Below are 14,922 nucleotides of genomic sequence, written 5' to 3' on the forward strand. Positions count from 1 at the left end.
CTACCAAAAATAGAAAGAAATTAATTGGACAGCTAAAAATATATAGAAAAAATTAGCCGGGCATGGTGGCGCATGCCTTGTAGTCCCAGCTGCTTGGGAGGCTGAGGCAGTAGGATCGCTTGAGCCCAGGAGTGTGAGGTTGTTATGAGCTAGGATGACACCACGGCACTCACTCTAACCAGGGCAACAAAGTGAAACTCTGTCTCAAAAAATAAATAAATAAATAAAGTCCAGTAAATTTTCTGGAATATATCTTAGTGTTGACTGTTTAAAGTTGATTTCTCTGCTACAGGGTGAAAATATATGAACTTTTGATACGTACTTCCATTTTATAATTTCATAAACTTTTTTCTTGAATTTATCTTTAAGTATTTTTTCTATTATTTTGATTTTCTTATTCAGGAATTTCAATGATTTGTTCACTGCTTTCCATTGATTATTTTCTCTCTCATTTTTTCTGATTGTTCTTAAAATTCCTTGTTTGCTTTTCTTATTTATATAATCTATATCCTTTGCTTTAATTTCCAAAATGTCTAATCTCCTTTATTCTCCTTCTAAATTTGTCTTTATTTCTCTGATGGAGTTTTCATTTTTCCTTCTAATTCTTTCTTAACTTCTAGCTGTCATAAACATGGGTTATAGCTTTAGCTTTTCAAGGCCTGCCTCTGAATTCCAAAAGGTTTACTTTATTGGTGATTTCAGAGATCTACTGTTGTTCAACTCTCTTGACACTCTCCTTTTTCTGCTGTCAGCTTCTGCCTGATTTCAGCTGCTTTTTGAATTTTCTTTATTGTGAATGATAGGACCTCATGTGGTTATGTAAAACCATAGGGTAAATGGCTAGAACTGTGTAAATGTTGTTTTGTGGTTATTGTCGTTTTCTGTGTGATGACAACTGAGACAGGATGTTGGTAACTGGGGATTTAGCCCCACAAAAGTGGGAGGAAGACTTAAAAATAAAATACTTGACAACTACTGACATACAATGCATGTAAATCTTTGTTTATAGCTCTAAAGGATTATTTTCTTTCTTTTCTGTTTAAAGGGGAAAAGAGAAGACATATAGACAATGAAAATAGTCTCCAAGGAAGTAAGAAAAAATGTGAGTATTCATTCCTTTGAGCTTGCTGTGGTCCTGACCTTCCTGCCAGACCCCATCCTTGCTGTAGCCCCCAAATCTCCTATGGGCCATGGTAGCTTCATAACTAATGGATTAGAGTACAAGACTAAGTCTTTGAAACAAAAAGATCCCAAAATACTGTGTTTTGAACCAAATAATTCATTTCTCTTTCATCTAACAGTCCAGAAGTGTCAGGAAGAATCTGCCTTCCTTAACATGTGGTTTCCAACTCCAGGTCCAAGAAGGTTGTCTAGATGACATTGTTTCCCAACCATTGTGGGAATGAAAGAAATGAACAACAGAATCAGCTATTCATTTCTTTTAATGGAAAGACGCAGAAGATTCTGCTCACATCCCATTGGCCAAAACCTCATCACAGCGCCAAGAGCTAGCTGAGTGAGGCCGAGAAACAGAATCACTGGCCAGGCAGTCAGCTGTAATTCTATCCTTATGGAAGAAAGAAAGAATGATTATGGATGACAAATAAGAATCTGCCTACTTGTTCTCCACATTTGCAAGCAAAGTCATTGATTCCCTTAGATAAGGAGGAAAATTCAGATTCTCTGTTGATTCAAACCCAGTCTTGTCACCTGAGATCCTTTGGCAAGAGCAGGAGCTGGAACCTGGGATGTAGCACAGAGCTATGTGGCCAGAAGCATGCCAGCCCTGATTAGGAAATGAGGGAACAGAAAAAAGTGTTAGAAATGTGTGTTTTAACTACTGAATATAGCCCACAACGGAACAAGGCGAAACAGACAGAGGGAACTTGAATCAATTCAGCAGAAGCCAGAATACTGGTGCCACATCCCATCTAAGCCTGGGAAACACAGGATTATTTAAAACAAACTCAACCAGAGCATATGCCACACTGCATGCACTAGACCAGCCATCCCCAACCTTTTTGCACCAGAGACCAGTTTCATGAAAGACAATTTTTCCATAGATGGGGAGATTTGGCAGGGAGTGGGCATTAGATTCTCATAAGGAGCATGCAACCTAGATCCCTTGCATGTGCAGTTTACAGTAGGGTTCTGGCTCCTCTAAGAATCTAATGCTGCCACTGATCTGACAGGAGGCGGAACTCAGGCAGTGATGCAAGAGATGGGGAGCAGCTGTAAATACAGATGAAGTATTTTTTTTGATGTGGTGTTGGATTCGGTAAGATTTTGTTGAGGATTTTTGCATCTATGTTCATGAGGGATATTGGTCTGTAGTTTTCTTTTTTTGTGTGTCCTTTCTTGGCTTTTGTATCAAGGTGATATTGGCTTCGTAGAATGAGTTGGAGAGGATACCATCCCTCTCAATGTTGTGGAATAATTTCTGCAGTTTAGGTATGAGTTCTTTGTAGGTTTGGTAAAATTTGAGTGTGAACCCGTCTGGTCCAGCACTTTTTTTGTTGGAAGATTGTTATTGCTCCTCCAATTTCTGGGCTTGATATTGGTCTGTTCAGGAATTCTATTTCCTCCTGATTGAGCGTTAGGGAGGTTGGGTGTTTCCAAGAATTTGTCCATTTCCTCCACATTTTGTAGTTTTTGGACATAGAGATTTTCATAATATTCAGAGATAATGTTTTGTATTTCCATGATGTCTGTAGTGACCTCTCCTTTTTCATTTCTAATCGAGTTTATTAGAGTCTTTCCCTTTCTAGTTCTTGTCAATCTAGCAAGAGGGCTGTCAATTTTGTCTATCTTTTCGAAAAACCAACTTTGGTTTTATTGATCTTCTGTATAGTTCTTTTGTTCTCAATTTAATTTAGTTCTGCTCTGATCTTAGTTATTTCTTTTCTTCTGCTAGGTTTAGAATTAATGTGCTCTTCCTTTTCCAGTTCCTTGAGATGGTTTATTAGTTTGTTGATTTGTGAGCTTTCTGTCTTTCGGATGTGAGCATTTAATGCTATTAGTTTTACTCCCAGGAATGCTTTACTGTATCCCACAGATTTTAATAACTTGTGTCCCCCTTATCATTTAGTTCAAAGAATCTTTTGATTTCCATCTGGATCTCCTCCTTGACCTAATAGTCATTCAGCAATAGATTGTTTAATTTCCATGACTTTGTGAAGTGGTGAGTGTTTCTCTTGGAATTGATCTCTAGTTTTATATCACTGTGGTATGAGAAGATACATGGTATAATTTCTGTTTTTTTTAATTTGTTGAGATCTGATTTGTGGCCTAGGATGTGATTGATTTTGGAGAAAGTTCCATGGACTAATGAGAAGAATGTATATTTGGCTTTATTTGGGTGAAATGTTCTGTAGATGTCTGTTAGATACATTTGTTCTAAAGCTCTGTTTAAGTCCATTGTTTCTTTGCTTATTTTGTGCTTGGAGGGTCCATCCAGTTCAGTCAGTGGGATGTTGAAATTCCCAGCTACTATGGCATTACTGTTTACAGGGCTATTTAGATCAACAGGGTTTGCTTTATATATCTGGGCATTCCTGTGTTGGGTGCATAAACAACCCCTGTGGAAAGTAATTTGGAGATATCTCAAAGAGCCAAAAATAGAAATACCATTAGATCCAGCAATCCCACTACAAGGCATCTGCCCAAAGGAAAAAAAGACATTCTATAATAAAGACATCTGCACTCGAATGTTTATGGCAGCACAATTCACAATTGCAAAGATGTGGACACAACCCAAGTGCCCATCAATACATGAGTGGATTAATAAAATAGGGTATATGTATACCATGTAATACTATTCAAGTACAAAAAACAATGGTGATCTAGCACCTGTTATATTATCCTGGATAGAGCTTGAGTCTATCCTTCAAAGCAAGATATCACAAGAATGGAAAAACAAGCACCATATGTACTTGCCATCAAATTTGTGCTAACTGATCAACACTAAGGTGCTCACATGGTAGTAATATTCACTGGGTGGCAGTCAGGTGGCAGGGGTTGGGGGAAGTAAACTCACAACCAATGGAGGTGGAGTGCACTGTATGGGGAAAGGGCACACTTGTAGCCCTGGCTTGGGTGAGGCAAAGGCATTACATGTAACCAATATGTTTGTACCCCCATAATATTCTGAAATAAAAAAAAATACAGATGAAGTTTTGCTTGCTTACTGACCACTCACCTCTTTCTGTGTGCCTCCTTTCTTAACAGGTCATGGACTAGACCGGTGCCAGTCCATGGCTTAGGGGTTGGGGACCCCAGAACTAGAGGATGAAAAAGATGTGAGGTTTCGTTCTCTGCATCAGGTTCTGCAGTTTTTCATTTCTATTGTATTCCTCCTTTTCTTCCTCATCTTTGTTGCTCTTCTTTTTCCTTCTTTCTCCTATTCTACTTATGTTTCTTTTGCATACTCTATTTCTCTTGTTCATTTTTTTTTTTACATCATATAAAATATTTCTAGTCTGGGTGCAGTGGCTTACACCTATAATCCTGTAGTTTGGAAGGTCAAGCCAGAACCATCACTTGAGGCCAGGATTTTGAGACCAGCCTAGGCAATAGGGAGACCCCTTCTCTAAACCATATGTTTTACAAATTAGCCAGGCATGATGGCATATACCTGTAGTCCCAGCTACTCGGGAGGCTGAGGCAGGAGGATCACTTGAGCCCAGGAGTTTGAGGTTTTAGTGAGCTATGATGATGCCACTGCACTCTAGCCTGGGCAAGAGCAAGACCCAATCTCAAAAACAACCAAAAAATAAAAAAACAGGAAAATAAAAGAAAATACTTTTAGTAGTTTATACAACACCGTAAAGTTCACAGGGCTTTCTCCTCTAGGGTTATGGCATATTTGGATATATTTTGCTTTTTTTCCATTACTTCTAATTACTTCTGTCACTTATATACACATATATACATATATTTATGTAAATGAAATAAATATTTTCAATCATAAATTACTTTTAATATAGCCATAATATACATAAACGTATGCATCTAACAGCTCTACCATTTCTATCATTTCTGTCTCCATACTATCTTTATCATCTTGGTTATATACCAATTTATACTTACCCAGGCCTAAGATTTCTTTTCCTTTGAATTTTTACTGGTTTTTGTGGAAACCTCTCAACCTTACCTGCTTTATTAAAATAGTTGGATTTGGTAAGTCTAAACAGAAATCACATTTATTCCTCCTCCTACATCCTTTCAAACCTGTTCCCACAATAGTTCTTTGCCTGCCCATGGATGAAGTCTCAGGTAAGCCTCAGAGCTGAGCCAGTCCTTTCTAGCAGTGGTGGTATCTCGTTCAATATTAAAAAGCCTGAGCTGATATAATAATAAAACTGGAAAGTATGTAGCGAAGAAGCTGGGTGAGGCTGACACCTTCTTCCATCCTCACTCCCTCCCTAACTCCTGTCAGTATCTGTTGCTTTCGGCTGATCTGGGTCTGGGAAGAGGGAGAGAAGGAAGTGGTGAGGAGCAGGGATGGCCCTGTCGTGATCTGTCCTTGGTGGCTCCCAGATGTGGTGGATGCATGAGCCACGTTCATTTGTGAGTCCTTCAGAGACGCAGTTTAGACAGAACCAATCAACTGATGTTCCCCCAGTGCAGGAACTGGCTGTTTGCCACCTCCCTCTTAGACTCCCAGCACCTGGGTGGTCCACACCCCTGCAGGGTCACCCCATCCACCAGTGATTCTCCTGGACTGAATATCTCACAAGAAGGCTAGTCAGGTCCCTCCCTTACCCAGGGAGGCCTGTGGGAGGGAATGATGCCTCTTCATAATCCTACAGTCAGTAGGCCTGTAGCTCCCAACACAGTTGACCCCTGTAAGCTTCAGTTTCTTCATTGGCAATGGGGGTAGTAAAAGTCCCTATGTTATAAATAAATTAGTAGATATAAAGGTCTTGTATTAATGTCTAGCACATAATAAGTACTTAAGTGTTAGCTCTCATTATTATTATTCTCAGAGTGTTCCTTGGGATATAAGTGAAACTCTATATTAAATCCCTTTTTATTAATGGGGGGGTAAATTACTTTGGATTAACGTCAGAGTAAAGAAAATAAAATCCAGGATGAATCCAGGTTAACCATCAAAGTCTTGGCAATTGCAAAGACATGTGTTATATATTTTTCTTTGTGTGTTAGGCTCTTGAAAAGTTAATGGACTTTTTGAAAAGCACTATTATGTACAACTATTGGAAAGCATCTGTTTTACATTTTTCTATTTTCTCAGGGAGAAGGACAGGCAGACCTAGAATAAACTTTACTCTGAATTACAGATTCCCAAGGAAAAGAGGCTGACTTAGAGGTAAAATAAATAAATACATACATACATGCATTTTAAATAAATTAATATCTTTTTTCTGTGATTTTATTAGCAAATATTTTCTCCTAATTTCTTTTTTTAATCGTGCTGTATTTTTCATTTGTATCATTTTTATAGCTGTACTGCTATTTTTATTTGTTTTCGTTTTCCCCAATTTTTTTGCATTGACCAAGTTAAGTTTTTGTTGTTGTTATTGTTGTTTACATTTCTTTTTTCAAAATATTACAGGGGTACAAATGCTTAGGTTACATATATTTCCTTTGCACTGCCCAAGTCAGAGCTATAAGTGTGCCCATCCCCCAGATGCACAGTACCCATTAGGTGTGAATATACCCATCTCCCACTCCCCCCTCCCACCTGCCAGACAACCAATTAATGTTACTTCCATTTGTGCACATAAGGGTTTTGTTTTGTTTTTAATTTTTTTTGAGATAGAGTCTCACTCTGTTGCCCAGGCTAGAGTGCCATGGCATCAGCCTAGCTCACAGCAACCTCAAACTCCTGGGCTCAAGCAATCCTTCTGCCTCAGCCTCCCGAGTAGCTGGGACTACAGGCATGCACCACCATGCCCGGGTAATTTTTTCTATATATTTTTTTAGTTGTCCCGCTAATTTCTTTCTATTTTTAGTAGAGACGGGGTCTTGCTTTTGCTCAGGCTGGTCTCGAATTCCTGAGCTCAAATGATCCTCCCGCCTCGGCCTCCCAGAGTGCTAGGATTATACGCGTGAGCCACCACCATTTGTGCACATAAGTGTTAATCAATTACTACCAATTTGATGGTGAGTATAGGTGGTGTTTGTTTTTCCATTCTTATGATATTTCACTTAGGAGAATGGGCTCCAGCTCTATCTAGGAAAATACAAGAGGTGTTAGTTCACCATTGTTTTTTGTGACTGAGTAGTACTCCATGGTATACAAATACCACATTTTATTAATCCAATCATGTATTGATGGGTGCTTGGGTTGTTTCCACATATTTTCAATTGTGAATTGTGCTGCTATGAACATTCAAGTGTAGATGTCCTTGTTATAGAATGTCTTTTTTTTCCTTTGGGTCGATGTCCAGTAGTGGGATTGCTGGATCAAATGGTACTTCTACTTATAGTTCTTTTGAGATATCTCCATATTACTTTCCATAGAGGTTGTACTAGTTTGCAGTCCCACCAGGATTGTAAGAGTGTTACTTTCTCTCCTCATACACACCAACCTTTGTTGTTTGGGGACTTTTTGATAAAAGCCATTCTCACTGGAGTTAAGTGATAACTCATTGTGGTTTTGATTTGATTTCCCTGATGATAGTGATGTTGAACATTTTTCATATGTTTCTCGGCCATTAGTCTATCTTATTTTGAAAAGTTTCTGTTCATGTCCTTGGCCCACTTTTTGATAGGGTTGTTTGATTTTTTCTTCCTGATTTTCCTGAGTTCTATATAGATTCTAGTTATTAGTTCTTTATCATATGTATAGCATGTAAATATTTTCTACCATTCTGTAGGTTGTCTGTTCACTCTAGTGATAGTTTCTTTGGCTGTACAGAAGCTTTTTAATTTGATCAAGTCCCATTTATTTATTTTTATTGATGATGTGATTGCTTTTGGGGTCTTCTTCATAAATTCTTTGCCTAGGCTGATGTCTATAAGAGTTTTTCCAACATTTTATTCTACAATTCTTATGATTTCATGTCTTAGGTTTAAGTCTGTCATCCATTGTGAGTTGATTTTTGTGAGAAGTGAGAGGCGCTGATCCTGTTTTGGTCTTCTACATGTGGCAATCCACATCCAATTTTCGCAGCACCATTTATTGAATAGGGATTCTTTTCCCCAGTGTATACTTTTGTCTGTTTTGTCAAAGGTCAGATGGCTATATGAGGTTTTATATCTGGGTTCTCAGGCCTGTTCCATTGGTCTATGTCTCTGTTCTTGTGCCAGTACCATGCTGTTTTGGTTACTATACCCTTGTAGTATAGGCTGAAGTTTGATAAGTTGATGCCTTCCAATTTCTTCTTTTTGCTTAAGGTTGCTTTAGCTATACGGGGTCTTCTTTGGTTCCCTACAAAGCACAGAATTACTTTTTGGAGATCTGCAAAAAAAATGATGTTGGTATTTTAATAGGGATCGCATTGAATCTGTAGATCAAGTTGGGTAGTATAGATATTTTAGCAATGTTGATTCTGCCGACCCACGAGCATGGCATGGTTTTCTATCTGTTTACATTCTCTGCTATTTCCTTCCTCAGTGTTTCATAGTTCTCCCTGTAGAGGCCTTTGACCTCCTTAGTTAAATATATTTCTAGGTATTTTATTTCCTTTGTTGCTATTGTGAAAGGTATTAAGTTTTTGACTTGGTTCTCAGTTTGACTACTGTTGTTGTATATGAATGCTACTGATTTGCATATATTGATTTTGTAACCCAAGACTTTGCTGAATTTATTTATCAATTCCTGTAGTCTCTTGGCAGAATCTTTGGTGTTTTCCAGATATAAGATCATATTGTCAGCAAAGAGCAATAGTTTGTCCTCCTATGCCCCATTTGGATGCCCTTGATTTCCTTCTTTTGTCTGATTGCTCTGGCTAGGACTTACAGCACTATGTTGAATAGAAGTGGTGATAGAGGGCAAACTTGTCTGGTTCCAGTTCTAAGCAGAATTCTTTCAATTTTTTCCTCTTCAGTATGATGTTGGCTGTGGGTTTGTCATATATGGCTGTTATCATTTTTAGGTAAGTCCCATCTATGCCTATTTTGTCAAGCATTCTTATCATAAAAGGATGCTGAATTTTATGGAATGCTTTTTCTGCATCTATTGAGAGATCATGTCATCTTTGTTTTTACTTCTGTTTATTTGGTGAATTACATTTATAGTTTTGTGTACGTTGAGCAATCCTGCATCACTGGGATGAAGCACACTTGGTCATGATTGATTATATTTTTGATGAGCAGCTGAATTCGATTTGCTAGGATTTTATTGAGAATCTTTGCATCTATATTCATGAGGGATATTGACCTGTAGTTTTCTTTTTTGTTGTTGAGTCCTTTCCTGGTTTTGGTATCAGGGTGATGTTGGCTTTGTGAAATGTGTTAGGGAGGATTCATTCCTTCTTGATGTTGTGGAATAATTTCTGCAGGATAGGCACCAGTTCTCCTTTGTAGGTCTGGTAAAATTCAAGTGTGGAACCATCTGGTCCAGGACTTTTCTTTTTAGTAAGGTTTTTTACTGCTGCTTCAATTTCAGTGCTTGATATTGTTATGTTCAGGAATTCTATTTCTTCCTGCTTGAGCTTAGGAAGACTGTGTGTTTCTAAGAATTTGTCCATTTCCTCCACATTTTCAAGTTTATGTGCATAGAGATTTTTATAGTATTCAGAGATGATATTTAGCATTTCTGTGGTATCAGTTGTAATTTCTCCTTTTTCATTCCTGATTGAGTTTATTAGAGTCATTTATTTTCTGCTTCTGGTTAATCCAGTGAGAGACATATCAATTTTTATTATCTTTTCAAAGAACCAGATTTTTGCTTCATTAATCTTTTGTATGGACTCTAATTTCTTTATGTAGTTGTACTTATTTTTGAGAAATATATCAGCTTGAGTCAATTTGCAAAATCTGTCAGGGAAAGAAAAAATACCACCACAAACAAATAATATGTGGTGAATCTGCAACCAGGCCCCAGGGCCCAAGGGCTCCTTACAATACAGCCTCTGCTGAACAGATAACTTTTGAGGCTTCAACTAGTTGTCTACATTAAAAATCATGTGTAACTCACAAGTGATGTAGCCATCTGTCCTCTTGCCCACCACCATGTGGTAATTGTGTGGACTTAGGTCTACCACTTCACCTCTTCTACCTCAGTTTACTCATTTGTAAGGTGAAATTAAGTGAGTTAGACTGACTGTCCTCTGAGGCCCATCCCAACTTCCTACATGGCTTCACATTCTGTGAACCCCCCACCTGATTCCCTAAGGACCATGGACAGCTTCTCCCACCCCACCCCGACTTGCCATCTTGAGCATGAAGTGACTTCAAGGGACTCCCTATGTCACTGGCTACAAGGGTAGGAACAGCAGCTCACCATTCTCAAGTTCTTTTTAAGACCTTAATACCTGTTTCTACTGAGTTGGATCCTTAGTCCCCCCACCTCCAGCAGGTAGAGGTTCTAAAATGCAAAGCCTATGCTAGAATCATTTGCAGATGATCCTAGAACACTACTGAGCTTCACTTTCAGCCAGGAGAAAGCTTCTGTGGAGGAAGGTAAAGAAAGCAGAGAAGACAGACACCGTCTCCTGCCGAGATGCCCCGCTGTGATCTTGTTCTCCATTCAGTCAATGCCTGCCTCAAATTTGTAGACAAGTGTGTCACCTAAAACTTTTCCTCAGGCCACATAACTATACATATATTTGGCTATAAATTTCCCACTAGTATAGTAGAAGCAGCATATTCTACTGCCTCTCTACAGTTGGTGGCCAACTCACTTGGGAATTACACATCGGACCGCCCTTCTAGAAGATCCATATTTCTGTTGTGGTTACCTCAGGCAGAGAGAGTATCTCTCAGCAACACCCAGTCCAATTCCCATCCACAGGGTCCCCACCAGGCCATAAGAATCATGTTTCTTCATTGATTCCCTCGCTGGTTCCCAGCTCAGCCCTCTGTCAACACTGACTCCTCTAACCCTGACATCAGCTTGGCAGCTCTCAGGGGTGAATCTGATAGTCTCTCCCTCCCTGAAAACCCCAGAGACAGAGGTCCACCTCCTGCACGGATGTCTTAAAAATTTCTCGCTTGGCTTGAGGGGAGGTGGCTGGCAATTCTCTCCAAAGAAATGTAGCCTCTCTCACAAGGCCTGGAGGTGGGGAATGCTGATGCTAGCAGAACCAGCCTCCCTATCCCCCACCATGTTCTTTGCAGCAGGGCTGGACTAGTAAGTTGCCTTAGGATATAGGAGTAAGGCGCTCCTGTTGCATTATTCTTGGACATTGAGGCTTCTGCTCATACTCCGAGATAACCGAAGAGTCACCTAAACATCCTGATATACTCCTTTGCCGAGAATTATTAGTCCCAACTGGTAACAAACTTTTTAAAAAATAAATTTTTATTTTACTTCTGACCACATTATTATTTTAAAAGGTTTGCATAGAGTTTTAGTAGTTATTAGGTAGTTATTAAGACTGGTAGACCCAAGAATGGTTAAATTCTATTTTGTTCTTATCTTTACAGTAGGAACATTTGAATTATTCTCCTCTAGGTATTTTGGGATATACAACTGATTAATATTAACTGTACACCTCCTACTGATCTATCAAATGCCAGGTCTTATTTCTTCTATCTAATTGTAGATTTGTACCCATTAATCAACCTCTGCTCATCCCCCCTCCTGCAGTGAGCAGTTTCTTCTAGAACCCCCCACCCTAAGCTTCTCTTTCAGCAACAAAGAAAGCTCAGGTGAGGGACAGTGAAGCAAAGCAGACAGCAAAGGGGGAGACAGACATCATCCTCCTTGGTGCCCCATTCGCTTCCCTGCTGCCATCCTGTTCTCTGTTCCCTCAGGCGATGCCTCAAATAGGGAGACAAGACTAAAATCTGACAGGTTTTTCTCCATCTCCATAACTTCAAAGCAATAATAGAGCTGAAAATGTCCCTTCAAATCACCAGGGGGAAAGTCATTGTGGGAGCAATGGATGTGGCCACCAAGCTTGAGAGCTCAGATCCTGCCGCCCCAGGCTGTCGGGTGGGATTTTGGAGGGTGGAGCAGAGGATGACATTATCTACAGGTATCTAATCTGCCATAAAAGAAAGACCTTGAAGTATAACTAATTCCTGGGGAAAATCTGCAATCATTTTAAATTATAAAAGAAGGATCTGAAGAGGGTGGGAGAGATGCTGCCCAGTTGCAGAGGAAGATGGAATAAAAAAATCGCTTCCATGCAGGTCCAAGAATTCACAGAGATAAAAATATTAATTTTCAACTTCCTAAACTTCCTGTGACCTGTGGTAAGGTGAAGGGGACTCTATATAAGAAGAAATTGAAAAAAGGTGAGTTTCCTGGTCTTCTAGGATTTTCAACTGGAAAATACCCACACAAATAGCACACTGTTGAGCAGTAGATATCTGCTTTGGGGACCTCCAAGACCAGCCCCAGGGTCTGATTTGCTAGGAGCTCTGCTAGGACTTGGTACAAAGCCACACTCACAGCTCAGCTCTGTAAGACTGAAAGGATGCAAAGCAAAGTCAGCAAAGGGAAAAGGCACGTGGGGTGAAGTCCAGAGGAAACCAAGAGCAAGCCTGCAAGAGTCCTCTCTGGGTGAAGTCACACAGGACTCACTGCTTGAAGGTCAGAGAAATATTCACACATGGCAGGGAGTTTCCTTATTCCCTGGCCTTTCAGCCTGAGTGTGGGGCCCCTAATATCAGAGAGGACCTTTCAGACTCTCCTGCTACTGATCCTGAACCCAAAGTGGGTGGATCCAGATCCAATGTGGGGGAGGCCCAAGTTTGGGTGTTTTCACACTTGGGAGCTCAGCTTGTCTTGGTCTTACAGGAACCTCCAAAAGGTGTATAAAGAGTGAGGCTGGAAGGTGGTTGACTCTCAGGGAATTTGAAATTAATGGAGGCTACAAACTATCCAAGAACTGGAAGCTAAGTATACGCTGCGGTGGATTTCCCCTGAAACACCTGATAGAGGTATCTAGTGACAAACAGCTTAAATCGAGGATTTGGCTGTCACACCAGACTTCAGCAGAATTTCTCAGTGTCCAGAAAACCATCATGACTCCCCTTGCCCAGGTCCCAGTGCACATGCTGTTACTATTAATAAAGTTCCCCAGGTGTGACCATGGCTGACTGATACTACAGCTTACTCCTCTAAGTACAGTAACTCTTTTCATTTCAAGGACAGTAAATTGTAGCCTTGACTCTGCCACTAATAAACTGTGTCGTTTGGTCACATGAAAGTAACTTAAATTGGAAGCAAACGGGTCTTAAACCTTGGGGGCCAATGTTAAAAGTGACATAGTAGAATTATATATCTGAAAAAAATACATCAGGATGGGTAGTTCTTAGATTACAGAATATTTTGGCAATATTTCTTTTCATAAGCCACCTCAAATTTGTTCTTGAAAGAGAATACAAATAAATTACATTTTAAACTAACTGCTTTGCTCCTCATTCAATCCCCTGATGTGGACAAAGCAGTGACAGGGTTTCTGCTACAGATGAACCCGTGTCTTTTGACTCCAATACAGTGATCTTTCTGTTGCACACCTCGGACAGCGCTTCTCTGTGCCACTCTAACAATAAATAAGAAGGCTTTGTTCAGTAAATATTTATTGACCTGCATCTAAAGCCATGAGGGAGTATGAGGTGTGAGCCCCTACCTGGGCAGAGGGCTGTGCTTTAGTAACCACAGGCCTGCACAGTGTGAATGCTCTAAAGAGAGACACCCACAGGAAGGGATACAGTAGGAAGAAAGGTCATTTCTGGCTTTGAGGTTGATGACAGTTTCTTGGAACAGTCTGCACTGATCTGGGTCTTAAAAGCAGAGCAGTTCTGACAAGAAAAAAATGTAGAACAGTGCATTCTACATTCATAAGAAAGGATGACATGAAAATTTGCTCCACAAAGTGTTAATATGTTGTGGATAATGAGGCGTGATACATTCACTGGACTGACTGTGGGCATCATGAGGCCAGTGCAAGGAGTTTAAACACTTCCTTTATCCTTTAGTTTCATGGAAAATTATTTCCATAAAGATACCTTGAATTTGAGTTGACAGTGGGACATCCAGGTAGAAATATCTGGAAGACAGTCAGAAATATCAAGCCCACAAAATAAAAACAAGGGCCAATCATATCTTTAATCTCTTTTCTCTTTCAGAATGGATATATACCAAAACCACCAAGAACAAGAACGGTAATTTATCAAGTGACTTTCTGCTGAAGCCTCATTGGTCATATTGTTGATTTTCCATCACTGTAGCTTTACATTCTTTAAATTGACCAATCATGATAAAATTTGATTGTATAATATGGCGCTTTTGCAGTTGCTGCTTTCAAATATTATGTAATGTACAAGGCTGGGACATCTTTGAGCATCAAAACATTTGAGATAGAGGTGGGAACAATCCTGAAAAACAGATAAGACAAAACTGACCTCATGCGTGTGATTTAGTAACAGATCTGAATGCCATACTTTCTTGAAATTAAATATAAAAGACAGGGCTGGAGTTGGAAAAGCAAGCATGATTTTGAAATACACAAAACAATACATTGAACAACTATTACCTTTACAACCTCAACTTAAACACTGATTGTTTTTCATTGGGTTTTGTAGTTTCTGTCTTTAATGAAATAAGAATGAAGCAAAAGTTTCCCTAGAAACATCCCATGGTCACTACAGATGACCTAATGTAGAATCCTCTTGGAATGTATGTATAGCCATATTTACCCAGGGAAGCAAACAACAAAAAACACATTCTCTTTCTTTCTTTTATCTTTTCCCTCCACTACATACACACACAGACACAGACAGACACACACACACTCACACCCACACACGCAGAGTTCAGTGGAAATTTTTCCTTCACGC

At 39.6% G+C, this 14,922-nt stretch overlaps 1 pseudogene; it reads left to right on the forward strand.

The window, feature by feature from the left end:
* LOC105808752 overlaps positions 1-14,922 on the forward strand; it is an 83,544-nt pseudogene that overhangs the window by 55,920 nt on the left and 12,702 nt on the right.

The sequence above is a fragment of the Propithecus coquereli genome, unplaced genomic scaffold, assembly GCF_000956105.1.
Source record: "Propithecus coquereli isolate 6110/MARCELLA unplaced genomic scaffold, Pcoq_1.0 Scaffold18, whole genome shotgun sequence".
Taxonomy (NCBI): Eukaryota; Metazoa; Chordata; class Mammalia; order Primates; family Indriidae; genus Propithecus; species Propithecus coquereli.